At 41.5% G+C, this 14,749-nt stretch overlaps 1 long non-coding RNA gene across 1 annotated transcript in view; it reads right to left on the bottom strand.

Annotated features, from left to right (window-relative positions):
- Positions 1-14,749, bottom strand: part of LOC144781392 (uncharacterized) — a 134,203-nt gene that overhangs the window by 39,500 nt on the left and 79,954 nt on the right. The window lies entirely within an intron of this gene.

Here is a 14,749-nt window from a genome sequence, read left to right as displayed (position 1 = left end):
CATTATGGCAGGGCACATGGATTGGGGAAGTGGCTTCCTCAGAGGGGTTTCCAAACTGGGACTTTATTGGTATCTCCCAGCTTGTAGATGTGTGGACTGGGGGGCATATCCGCTCCTTTCAGGACCCACAGGATTTATACTTCCTTAACACTACACAATTCTATAAATATCTGCAGCTCCGACACACCAATATCCCTAAATCCAACTCCTTAGAGGCCAAGCTTCTTATAGGAATTGGGGAAAGGAGGAGTCTCTAAAATGTATAGATCCCTAGTTAATAACTCACCCAACACATTGGGCCAAATGCAATCCTGGTGGGAGGGATGGCTGGGTCCCATGGAGAACGAGGATTGGCGAGACGCCCTTTTGTGCCCCAGAATAATTACCTTCTCAGTGAATCTACAACTGATCCAGTTCAATTACTTTCACTGTGCGTATCTCACTCCTAGTAGGCTTCACCGGGCATGATTCCTACAGGACCCCAGCTGTTAGCGCAGACTTCTATCACATGACATGGTCCTGCAAAGTCATAGCGAAATACTGGAAGCGGGTGGTTGAAGAGCTGACCGAGGTACTGAGCTGGGAGGTTACCCTTACACCCCGAACCTTACTCCTGGGGGGGATGGAGAGCAAGGGAGGTACGAGAGCAGATAGGACCTTCTTGGTAAAGGCCACTATGGGGGCTAAAAGAGACATTGTAGCTAAAGGCCCGATTACGATCTCAATAGGAAAGCCCTCCGTACGACTCAGATCCGGAGGGCTTTAGCGCTGTGCGTGTCCGGCCGAACGAGTACGATGCAGGCGTACCCAGGATCCCATAGCAAAAAAAGGGGTGCTGGGAAAAAAGTACACGCTGTGGCGGGCACCCCACGTTGCCCACCACACTGTGCATGCTTGGATCGGAGGGACCCATGCACACCCACTCGTTCCCGATTCGGAGGGCTCCGGGTGTAGGGGGGCCCTGATACAGCCCCCCGAAGTGCAAAGTGGCACAGCAGTCGGGATTACAATGTCCCTTTCTGACAGCCTTTTCATTGCAATCCAGCAGCCATGAAAAGGCTGTCGGAAAGGGACTTTGGGGGCCCAAATGTGATGTATTTACTATGGGTACTGTATCGATCCCCCTATTTCTGACCCTTGTCTGGTTAATAATTAACTAGCAGCCATTCAACTGCACAAAAACCCGTTATCTGATTAGCCATACAACGGCACAGAAGCCCGTTATCTGATTAGGTCATAGCACATGCCATCTCATTAGGCAAGCACTATTTCTCCAGCCCCCTAATAGGCATACGGAGTTCTTAAAACAAATCAAACCTACAGCGACCTGGGAAATCCCCGCAGCCATTGTTTTGATTTAGCCGAGAACTTCAGTAAAGAATGTGCGAACGACCAGTTCTTATGACATCCTTATTGACGTATTTATGTCCATCCTTACGTCAATCTCGGCACCTTTTAGGTATAAATAATACCGACATTGCCTTAAGCAAACACACGAGGTGGTGACAAGATTGGAGCAGCGAGACTTGCCGAGGAGCCCAGCTGACAGCGAAGCCCACAGACGCTGCCCCTCCTTTCTGATGCGCTGAGAAAGAGACGCTGCCTTTTCTCCTGCCGAGAAATCCAGCTCCGGCGCTTCCAGCCGCCCTTGCAGGCAGCTGGAATATCAAGCCCTGAGATAGAGATACCAGCCCTCCAGCCTTCTAAATCCCAGGTACTGAACTGAATAACCCCTTGCAGAGAATTCTTGAAGCAGACTCTTGGCAAAGCAAACTTAACTTAAACTGCTACTTATCTACTCCCGCCCACGTATTAGGCTTAAGTCAGGTACATTGGGGTAGGCATAGTTAGAAGCACCAGTTGAGTACGATTAGTCAATGTATATATGTATGTATCTATTTTATCCATTTTAAGTATCATATGGCTAAGAAACCATATCAATGCTTTTACAGTATTATTTTATAATTCTGTTTTTACTGTATGCACTCTACTTAATAATAAGTATTGCAATAATAGCGATTCATTTCTCTTGTATGAGAAAAGAGACTGATCAATAAATAACATCTTTTATTGAACACGCCCGTCTCTTCCTTTTCTCTACAATCTGGTGAAACTAAGAATGCAATGAACTGACTGAGTAAAATAAGCTGTCTTTTGTTTTTACACGACTCTAGAGATACACTCTTGATTAGGGGAGAGCAAAGTTGTCATGTTCTATGGTTGTCAGAAACTAAATCCCTTCTTGTCTATCCAGGGAGGTTAAACTCCTCCTTGTCTATTCGAGAAAGTTTCTAGTGAACTCTGAGCTAGCTGGCAAACACTAAACTTTAAGTCTAATATCGTCAGTAGAAGACCTAGTTAACCTCTGTCCTACATCTATACTATTGAAGATATTATTCCAATGCGCAGAGCCTATTGGGATAATAGGAACTACACTACATGGCGCCCAACGTGGGGCGCCATGTAGTGTAGTTCCTATTATTCCAATGCGCAGAGCCTATTGGGATAATAGGAACTACACTACACAAACACAGCTCCTATCCCTCGTGGGCCACTGCCAAGTGGCCGTGTGGGCACAAGTAGTGCCCCCATGCACATCTATGAACTGTGTGTCATGCACCACATGGTGCATGGCACACGGTGCACGGATGTCAACAAAGTGCTCTTTTACACTGCAACTTGTACTGTGGTCCTTTTCCTGGGCCGCAGCACAAGCTCCCATATTAACAAGCACTTTCCAACCGCCAGCACGGTGGTCCTATCGTAATTGAGTTGGTCAGACCGCCCCGTGCTTGTCGGGCGGTCTCGTGACCACCATGCCCACTATCATAATAACGCCCTTAATTCTAAGCTTTACTTTTAATAGTTATTAAAGCATACTATTTTTTTTTTCTTTATGGACAAATTACTGTTTAATTTCAACTTCAGAAAACAAAATGTAAATTAATTTGTGTGACTTAATTAAAGAATTAATTAATAAACGTAAAAGTCCTGTAGCATTTTTTTATTTGGCTCTACATTTAAAATGCTCCATGAGCAAGGCTCTGCGAGGCCAAAACACGTAGGTGAGACAGACTAGCTCTGCTGGAATAAAATACTCAAGGAAGGATTCCTGAGTGCGGCATACTTTTGTGCTAAATACATATATATTATATATATATATATATATATATATATATATTACCTACTGGCGGTCGCCAGTAGGTATATATAGTTAGGATTTTTTCCCTATGGGATTTTTGAAAATTCTATGTCTAATAACTTTGGCGTTTGTGGACGGAATTGGCTGAAATTTTCAGCAAAATGGAACATTTTGTTTCTGAGCAGCCACTGGAAATTTGGGGGGAGTTGGTCCAGGGGGGGCCGAGAAAAAAGGGGGGTCCCAAAACGTGTTTTTAACATTGAGTTTTCCATAGGGCGGTTAGCCTCATTTTTAGCCCGAACGGCTGAATGGATTTGCACGAAACTTGGCAAATTTGTAGGGACTGGTAGCCCGATGTGCCTTTTGTAGGTCTCAATATATGTGCTCCAGTGGATTTTGAGAAATTAACGTTCAAAAAAAGATATATATCTAGAGCCGCGCCTGGAGCGCTCCCACGTACGCGTACAGGGGAGCGCTCCAGGCGCGCCACGCGATCTGCGCACGGCAAGCTGATTGGTTCTCGGGTGTCTATAAACATTCGAAACAGTCCGCAGCGGCCGCCATCTTGTGTCTCGGTAGGATTGAGACACAAGAGGTGGCAAAAATCAAAGGGGGAAATGAGCAAGAGGGGGCAGGGTACACACCCCCTGACCCCCTAGGTTACATGTGGGGGCCATAAAAGGCTCCCGCGGGTGAAAAAAAAAATAAAAAAAAATTCGATTTTCGCAGGGGTGAGCGCCCGGTACGCGCACCGGGGAGCGTACGGGGGAGCGTACCATGGAGATTAAAAATGACAGACTTTAAAAAAAATAAAGCTTCTTTTTAAAAATTGGAGGTAGTTCTGAAAAGAACTTTTTTTTTCATTTTGTTGTTTTATATATATTTTTTTTTGTTTTTTTTGTTTTATATTTTTTTAGACTTTTTAAAACAATTTTATATTTTTTTTGTATTTTTTTCAAGGGAAAAACAAAAACAAGGATTCCAAAACTGCTCAACAGGAGCAAAAAAAATTGAAAATTTAGGGACTGGAAGAGCAGCGGTGTTGCTGTTTCTTTAGGGCAATCAGTTCAACACTCTGCTCCCCATAGCAGAGCAGTTCGTCACACTCTGCGCACAAAAATTTGATGCCCGCAAACACCGGCTGAATGTTAGGGATCATTCTTCCACGGGGTGGTCCCGAAGGTGTTGCTCCACCAGTGGAGGTGCTGCCGCCATCTGTTGGTACATTCCGTGCCAGCTCTCTGACACTCTCCCTGGCAAAGTTGTTAGGGTGTCTTCTTTTGACATGCCGGATCAAATTGGCATTGCCAAAACTATATTTTTTCAGAGGATTGCCTCTGGATAAACTACTCCCACATATTTTGCATGTTACTTTGGGAGCGTTCACTTTTTTCTGTCCTTCTGGGATGTCGTAAAATTTCCAAATGAAATGGGTTTTTTTCTTTTGCTGAGGAGGGTCCTCATCCAAAAATCCCTCTGAATCACTGCTGGATGACTCTCTTGCAGCCATTGCTGGAGATCAGAAAAGTAGGAGATAGAGTAGACACAACAGCTCTTGCTCTCTCCAAGTACAAAGCAATAGTGAGAGAAATGGGTGGGTTTCACACAATTTGGAAAAAAAAAAGTTCTGAACCAATGAAAAGTGTTATTTTAAAGTCACATGGTTTGACGCGCTTACGCTACGCGCCCGGGGCGCGTCCCGGGCGTGTATCGTAAGCGCATCGGGGCGCTTACGTTGCGCGATCGTATGCGCTTCCGGGTGCGCTTACGCGGTGCGTCATAAGACGCATCTCGCGGCTACGCGATACGTGTCTTATGACGCAAGGCGTGGCGGCTACGCGATACGTCACGATGTTGTTTTCGTTCTCGACAATAGCGCTTCCGGGACGCGCATTAGTACGCGCCTCGGGGCGCGCCGCCAGATTGCGCTTACCCGTGCGTTCACCTGTCCGCGCCCCGGGAGCGCACTAAAAATAATATTAAAAAAAAATAAAAAAATTATAAAATATAAAATTAGATTTAAAATGTATTATTTTTATAAAGATTTGCTATTAAAAAACCTATGAAATTCACTGAAAAAACCATAGGTTATAGACCATATATAGTTAGGAATTAGCATTTACAAAACCTTGAAAATTCACTGAAAAAACCATAGGTTATAGACCATATATAGTTAGGAATTAGCATTTAAAAAACCTTATTTTACTCACACAAAACCATTGAAATTCCATATATAGTTAGTTGCAGTAACTATATATCGCGCACCCGCAATCCACTGCTGATCATGTCACATATTACATCATTCATGACATGGTCAGTGACATCACTGATGACATCACTGATGACATCTCAAATGACATCACTGATGACATCACTGATGACATCTCAAATGACATCAGTGATGACATCATGACACACCAATACCAGTTACTACATACGCACTCACTGATTCCTACGTCTACACACACATTCACTCATTCACCCATACAATCACTCATAAATACAGTCACTCATTATTACAACACTATCATATGCACTCATACACCTAGTCAGTCCTGTGAAGAATCAATCACACTTCGATTTCCTCATCTATACAGTTAAACACAGAACACCATACTTTTCACACATAAACTAACACATACTTACTCTCTTATACAATCACTGATACAAGTACACATTGATATGCACAGTCACACACCTCCCAGCCAGCCACACACACACTCAGTCTTCCATACATCCACTCATTCTTCAATATGTAAAACATATTTAAACTTTACAAAAACACACAGACACTAGATGATGTCATCAGTGATGTCACTGACCATGTCATGAATGATGTAATATGTGACATGATCAGCAGTGGATTGCGGGTGCGCGATATATAGTTACTGCAACTAACTATATATGGAATTTCAATGGTTTTGTGTGAGTAAAATAAGGTTTTTTAAATGCTAATTCCTAACTATATATGGTCTATAACCTATGGTTTTTTCAGTGAATTTTCAAGGTTTTGTAAATGCTAATTCCTAACTATATATGGTCTATAACCTATGGTTTTTTCAGTGAATATATATATATATATATATATATATATATATATATATATATATATATATATTATCCAAAACCAACTTCCAAAAGAAGAATGGGTCGCACTCACGGGCAGGTTAAGATATCCTTTACTTCCAGCAGTAAAATTCACACAGGCCAAATACAACAAACCAGCGCGTTTCGGGCTCGCAGAGACCTTGTTCATGGATAACAAAGGACGATGCATTTTGACCAATTAAATACATTGTTGTTCATTACAAACTTTGTCATAGGATAGCAACCGTCCCATTAGGGTATTTTTATCAACCGAAAATGACATACACGATGATAGACCTATACCAATAACAGCTGAGAGACCAAGGTTAGATCATTGTTATCCTGTTCAAACTTCTCTTCATTTTCACTGCCTATCAACCTTAGATGGTTTAGACTGACTCGTTGACCACCTCTCCATGGGTAACACAAACAGCACAGCAACATGTCAATCCATGGATAAGGCTACTGTGGGCAAATCCTATAATCTGGCATGCACGGAAGCATAGAAGGTATGACAGACGCACATAGCAGTATAAAATATTGAGAGGATAGGTGTGAACTTTTAGGATTCCTAAATTGGAATGTGGCGGGCCTGAAGAGGGATAGATTTAACTCAGAATGGATAGAGTATGTGACAGCTTACCAAATCATTACCTTGCACGAGATGTGGCTCACTGAGCCTCTCCACATTAACGGTTTAGGGCATATTTTACCTCGACCATCCACTCAACCCAAGGGCGGGCAAAGGGGGGACTATGTACCTTTGTGTCGAATAGTGTTCAATTTGCTAGCATAAAAATGGTTACCCACAATCCATTCTATCAATGACTGTTGTGTGAGTCACCACAGGCAACATGATTGGTTATAATGAACTTTTACAACAATGCCACAACAGGGGAAATTATAGATACCCTGAACAGTTTGAGTAGGGAAATGGAATACATCATATCAGGCAGTAACACTCAAATTATTTCTTATTGGGGGGATGACTTTAATATGCAACAATGTCATGTTCAGACAGATAAAATCTGTGGTCTGGTAGACCTAGAGGGTGATGATCAGTTCCATTTTTGTCATGGGTGCTATGGGGACATGCTTAACGAAACAATGTTTAAACTTGACTCGATTTTTGCAAACGAAATTGCCTCCCCGTTTGTGGTTTGTAAAACATCTTTCCAGGGTAGGAACAGCCAGAGTATTATTGATCACATCTTGATCTCCTAGAGGTGTTCAAGCTACCTTTTAAACTTTACTACGCACTCAATGTCACTTAGTGACCATTTCCCATTGAGTATACACATCAATATGACACTATTTTTCAAGCAAGGACGTAGTAGGATGTACAAACAGATAAGTGAGATTGAGCTTGCAAGGACCAGTGGTTATTCCTTGCGCTGGGTCCAGATTAACCAAGACAGCCATCTCTCCACAGTGGTAAATAATAAAAGGAGAGACCTTCAGTGCTGCCTAGATAAGTGAAGCTCAAATAGCTAAATGATTACTGCTTATCTATCGATAACAGAAGGCATTAAAGAAGGCCTGTTTGCTGCAGGTCAAAAGGCTAAACCTAAGGAACATGGATGGTTTGATTCAGCATGTACTAAAGCTCTAAAAAAAACTAAAAGAGAAACTACATAAAACACCAAGAAACTCTATAGAAGTACATAAACGTAGATTTGAATATAAGCAGGCAGTAAAAAATTAAGTATAAGAGAGAAGGCATGGGAACAACTGCAGGAAGTAGGCACCAGCAACGATACAAGAGCCTTCTGGAGGGTTATTGATTCCACTCCTATTGCCAACCCTGAAGCTCCAAGGATGGCGTTTGCAATATTGAAGGGAGAATGGATCAGAGAGTAATAGTTGCAAGGCCCCAGGACCGGATGAAATACTGGTCTACTTGTGTAAGGGAAACATAGATTTATGGGGGCCCATGTTAACCCTGGTATTGAGGGCTTGCTGTTCATAAGGGAAGTTGCTTACATGGGGAGAATCTATCATCATTCCGATATATAAAAAAGAAGAAAAGCTTAACCTAGCCTGTTATAGACCCATTTCACTCCTTGACTCTCTTGATAAAATAGCAGGGCGAGTATTTTTAAAAAGGATGCAGCATTGGGCAGAATCAAATAACATACTGTCAGATCTACAATATGGCTTTTGCCCAGGGATAGGCATGATTGAGCAGAGCCTTAATTTAAACATGTTAATCGGAAAGTACATCCAGGTTAAGAAAGGCAATCTATATCTAGCCTTTGTCGATTTAACATGACTGTGCCATCCATTCAAAGTTGTGGCAATGGAACTTTGAGTGAAGGCACCAATCATTATTTTACTGAGGGGCCTTTACTCGGACTGCAGGGCCAGGGTTAGAGACGGTAATGGCTGAGAATGCACTAAAGCTTTCAGCGTTAACAGAGGGGTGAGGCAGGGATGCGTCATAGCCCCCTTCCTTTTTTCATTATATATTAACAGTGTAGGAGAGGTACTTGCAATGTCAACTAAAGACTTACCACAAATAGGAATGCGCCCAGTCCCGGCTCTCTTATACGCTGACAACACCGTCCTTATGGCTCGCACCCCCTTAGCTCTACAGTCCTTGTTGTCTAATTTTGCATATTATATGAAAGATCTTGGTCTCTTAATTAATATAGGGAAAACATACATTATGAAATGTGGGAGGGCAGCTAAAAAGTGTAGAGAGATTCAAATTGAGGATACTACAATTAGCTTTACAAAGACGTTCTCCTACCAGGGAGTCTTATTCGACTAAGATTGCCTATGGAATAAAGCTATTTCCAATAGAAAGTTACTCTTTAGTAAAGCCTGTATGGCACTCAAATGCTTTGCAAAATGTTTGGGCACTAACTCATCAGAGGTAATGATGAAAATATACAAAGCTAAGTGTCTGAGTATAGCGACATATGGGGCAACCTTGTGGGGGTACACAAATTGTATTAAATTACAAAAGTCGGAAAACACATTTTTTAGAGATCTGCTCGTCGTTCCTAAAAGCATTTCTGCCTATGTCATGCAAGCGAAATTGGGGGCACAATATGTTACAGACGTGATAAAATTGCATCCAATACTCCTTTGGCACAAAATCAGGACTTTGGAGTACACAGTACTGATTCAAGCAAATATTAGGTACTGCCTGAAATTGAGTCAGCATAAAGAAATGTTATGGTTAATGTATGTACAACGCATGTTTAATGAAATGGGATGTAGGGAATACTACGAGAGACCTGAAACACTACACACCATCAGCAAAAAAAGCTTACGGAGAAAGGCCAGAGGCATTTAGAGACCCTAAGATGGACACTCAAAGTCACAAAACCTAGTGTGCTAAGGAAGCAATTAATTATAACTACGTTTAATATGCAACCTTATCTTAAATCTGTTCTGCATGCTAGACATAGATTTGTTTAACCCGTTTGAGATTGGATATTTTCCATCGCTTAGTCACCTTTCCAAAGTTGAAAAACTGGGCAGCAAATTTGAACCACTGCCCTTGTGATAATCGGCTGTCCCAGGATACATTGCATGTGGTTCCTCTATGGAAGTTTTACACTAATCTTCGGAAAAGATACATCATCCCTATACTAAAACAGCAAGGCTTTACTCAGTGCCTGCCCGCTTACTTATTCCTGAAATCTCTACCTTCTCTAGAAACATGCTGTAGAATGATGTTTTTTTTGTGGGTGGCTTTTTATATTTTAGAAAGAACATGGTTTTAACAATATGATCAGATTGAGCTGTATCAAATGTTAAATGTTTTTATACGAATTTGCAGTGGCATTTAGAGCTGTGCAATGTAACATTTTATAGGTTTTTTTTTACTCCTTTACAGCACATAGGCACTTTATAAAAGATCGCCATGCGTGTTACCTATTAAACCTGTACAGAGAGTGGGTCAGGATTTGTATATAATCATAATAGGTCAATATAAATGGTATTTTAAATATTTTATAACTGACTATAGCAGGTCATGTATACCCTTGGATTTGTATTTTAGAATGTTGTTTTAAGGTTTGTTATGTTTTTATGGATGTCTTTATGCATTTGAATAAAGATTATTAATTACTCACAAACTTTACAGTCATTTCCTGTCTTGCATCGCTTTGCTTTCTGGGAGATGTAGTTTAAAAATAAAAACACATTTTAAATAATGTGATATAGTGCATACACTTGTGTATTACTATTAAGCCTTCTATAATAAGATAAATTCGGAGAGAAAAAATACATTGTTATGCTATTATGCTATTGCTTCAAATAGTAGTCTGTCATAAATGTAACACTTAACACCAAGTTTGAATTTAGCAATAATGAGACAAAGTAGGACCCTCCGGTGGGTCAACCATAGTCTGACTTGTAGCATTTTTCGATATATCACGTCAACCCTCCAGTGGGTAAGCTACATCCAATTTTTCGTCCTTTGCTTAGCCTCAAATAAAATTCAAGTTCTTCTTTAAGCCTTTTCAGTAGTACTATTCTACTTGCATCTAATTTTTAAACAGGTTTTATAATTCAAATACGGTGCAAAAGTGATGTGAAGTGAAATTGATCAAATTAATAATACAGCCTCGAAGCAAAATGTACTAAAGAGTTTTTTATAAGTGTACATATAATTCCTCATCTTGGTTCAGGCCAAACAGTATGCAGATCCAGAATGTGTTGAGATTCTCTTTTTCTCAGCCGTCTTTCCCTATCCTCACCTCGCTCATGGCGGTCCACAGTTTCAATTGCGAAGAATTGTAGTAATTTCCAATCTCCTCCATGATGTGACTCCATATGTTTTGACACCACACTACCTCGGTCTTTATTTATGGTAGCTCGTACATGTTCCAAAATATGTTTTTTTAATTCACAGATGATACTTCCAATGTATTTAAGAGCCCAAGGACATTGAATTACGTATACTACGTATTGGCTTTTGCGTGTGATTAGTTTTTGAATTTTCCAATTTTTTTTATCCGCCGATTTGATTTCTTTTGTATTTTTCGCAATTTTACATACTTTACAGTTATAGCATGTCACAAAACATTTTGTGTTCAACCACTGGGTTGGTGTACTGTTCATCTTGCGAAAATGACTATGTACTAGTTTTTCCTTCAAGTTTTTTGCTCTTCTAAATGTCACATTTGGATGTTGTCCCATTATCAGAGCTAAGGTTGGATCCAGTTGGAGTATTTTCCAATTCTTCAGTAAGACTCCTTTGATCAGTTTGGATTCCATAGAGTATGTGATAATCAGATGGATTGTTACTGGATTTTCACCAATAGTCAGTGTTTTTACTTTTAGAATTTCTTCTTTTGCTTTTGTATGTGTCTTGTCCCTCCCTCTTTTTATTACCCCAGTGGAGTATCCTCTTCGTTTGAATCTTTATGATGTTATTTTACTGTGTTTGTGCCATTCATTCTCTTCAGAACAAATTCTTCGAATCCTTAAAAACGTGCCATATGGATTGTTTTGGATTAAGATATTCTGATGGAAGCTTTCTGCATGTAGGATCGCATTCGTTGCAGTGTCCCTCAATTGGCTGATTTTGTGTGTAAATTAAAAATGTGCTTTTGTAGAGTTTAAGATTTTGAAATACTCTTTTAAATCTTCTGCTGATCTCTCCCAAATAATAACAAGCATTTACAATGCAATGGTTTCGCCTTTGGAAAAGTTAGAGCTATTGGCATTGCTCATGACATTTTTTTTTGTTTTTACTTATAAATAAATGGAATTGTTATTTACATTGCCAACAGCTCTCACAGCCCACACAGCTCTCACAGCCCACACAGCTCTCACAGCCCACACAGCTCTCACAGCTCACACAGCTCTCACAGCCCACACAGCCCACACAGCTCTCACAGCCCACACAGCTCATACAGCTCATACAGCTCACACAGCTCTCACAGCTCTCACAGCCCACACAGCCCTCACAGCCCACACAGCTCTCACAGCCCACACAGCTCTCACAGCCCACACAGCTCTCACAGCCCACACAGCTCTCACAGCCCTCACAGCTCTCACAGCCCTCACAGCCCACACAGCTCTCACAGCCCACACAGCTCTCACAGCCCACACAGCTCACACAGCCCACACAGCCCACACAGCTCACACAGCCCACACAGCCCACACAGTCCACACAGCTCTCACAGCCCACACAGCTCTCACAGCCCTTACGGTACCTGTCAATCAATGTCCAATAGCTTAACAAGACCTTCTTCCTACTACTATCAAGTCAAGTCTTCACATCTTCAGAAATGTCTGGTGTCTGATCAATGCACACTCGCCCGAGTTGTCGTTGCTAGATACCTAAAAATGAGCTAGATTACCCCTACGGTGAAAAAGTCCACCCTTGTTCCCAACTTGTTGGTTAATTTCAGACGTGTTTCCAACCAACCCAAGCTATGTAGTCATTAAATACAGACTCTCAAAACAGCAAATTATGTATATTCATTAATGTGACGTACTAACGTGTAAACTATAATGCGTGTGTTTAATGTGTATGTTTACGTGTACATATGTATTTATTCTAGGACGTGTGTATTTTATCTGACCTTAGACACACACACGCACCTATACTTTTATACACACACGTGAGTGTATATTATTATTTACTTAAGTGCATGAATGGTTTGCTTAGCGCCGATAAGCATCCCCCTGCGCACTTCTATCCGCTTACCTCCCCAGATCATACTCGAATTGTTTCGCATTCTTACATATATTTCCTAGACAGTGAAGGAAAACACATACATAAAATATATAAAAGGGAAAATATACTAAGCCAAGTCAGTGTATACATTTGAAGATACACATTTGATATGTATTATTACTACATACACACAAAACATACCGTTACCGGAAGTTCGCACTCTCACGCTCAGAAATGGCTTTTGATCCTGCTTTCTGTGCTCAAAGCGTCGCTAGGAAGAGTTTGAAAAAAAATAGCCACAAATATGTTGTTGTTTTTTTAATAGAAAAATATTGTACGTCATTTTAATTGTTTTAATGAATGATATTGGTATCCAATGGCTGCTAATGGTTCGTTTAAAGTCTCTGCCCAAAGCTGCCAGGGCCGCACATTAAAGTGTCACTGATTTCGGCAAATCTACCTGATTCTGAGCCGTGTAGTTGGAGCACGTGCAGGCCGGGGCACCTGCTGAGCACAGTGCACCTGCCGAGTGCCTCTGAGCCTGCATCACCGGCTCGCAGCGCTCGCTTGTGAAGGCATGTTCAGGGCTCGTGTCCCCACATGCCTCGTGCTGACACCGAATACTAGGTTCAGGAATCCACTGTGGTTCTGAAAATCTGGATTCATATAATTATACTGGACTCGAGAAATAAAACTTCGTCGAAATATGACGAATTTGGTATCAAAAGACCGAGAATGACGAGTACATCATGTACATGAATTTTCGGCGTGTTCGAGTGACGATTTCACCTCGAAATCGTCATTTACATTCTGAACCCTTGGCTCCCATTTATATGTTGCCCTTTACATAGGCCTTAATCCAGTTGAATTTGATTCCACAAGGACACATACTCCTTAATCGACTTTTTCCTGACCTCAGTGCAAGTTAGAACCATTGCCCCAGGCCGAACTCGTTAGGTCAGTTCCCTCCCAGTGGCCGAGCAAGATAGCATCTAGGCTCAACCAGCCATAAAACCATTTCAGCGCGCACACCTGCCATATCTCGCTCACATCTTTCTCCACTCCTTTGCTTCACTTACTTTATGGTGGGGAGGTGCCCGTTTTTATTAGGGGTCCAGTGATATCTGATGAAATGTTGGGCCTTGCCAAATGATTTGTTGTAGGCAGCACGAAGTGAAATATGGACATGTCATCATGACTCTGCTTTTTCTTTGAACCAGAATATTAACTATTTACTTTACAACCAAGAATGTTTTGCCTAGGGCCTAAAACTGTGTATAAGAAGAGAAACCTGACTTCATGAAAGTGTGCAGTCTCCTAAGAACATACCCGCCGTATTGTACTTCTAGGACACCTGTTACCTTGGTTGCAGCCAATAAACTAATCTTTGACTTCACCTAGAAGACTCCGAGTTTCTGTAGGTCTGGATCAGGAGAACCCGAGGTCTCTGGGTGTTGATTCCCTGGCACCGCTGGGTTACCGGTTCTGTGCCGGTTCTTAAAAACCCAGTACCTCACCACCCTCACACCTCGGGCTACTTCCATGCGTGCAGGGAAGAAAGAGGGCTGCTGCCTCCCATTTAGGAGCAAACTGTATTTATTCGCCAGTGTTTTGGTGTCGTTTGTCATCTACTCTCGGGCACATAACAGAGCGGATCCGCCGAAATAAAAGCGAATACAGCCATTTTGTATGTGTTGCAGTTAGAAGCATTTCATGAAATGTAACTTAGTGCATACTTTGAGTACCTTAGTGGATCAGAGCACCTGCTGCAGATATTTGGGGTTCAGACTCAGAAGTTCAAGCACCGACACATTCTTCCTTCCTTCGGTTACAATAAATTGAGTGACACTGAATTGGTTTTTAGCGCTTAGAGA

Source organism: Lissotriton helveticus, chromosome 9 (genome assembly GCF_964261635.1).
Source record: "Lissotriton helveticus chromosome 9, aLisHel1.1, whole genome shotgun sequence".
In the NCBI taxonomy this organism is placed as follows: Eukaryota; Metazoa; Chordata; class Amphibia; order Caudata; family Salamandridae; genus Lissotriton; species Lissotriton helveticus.
This window is presented reverse-complemented; position numbering and strand designations above follow the sequence as displayed.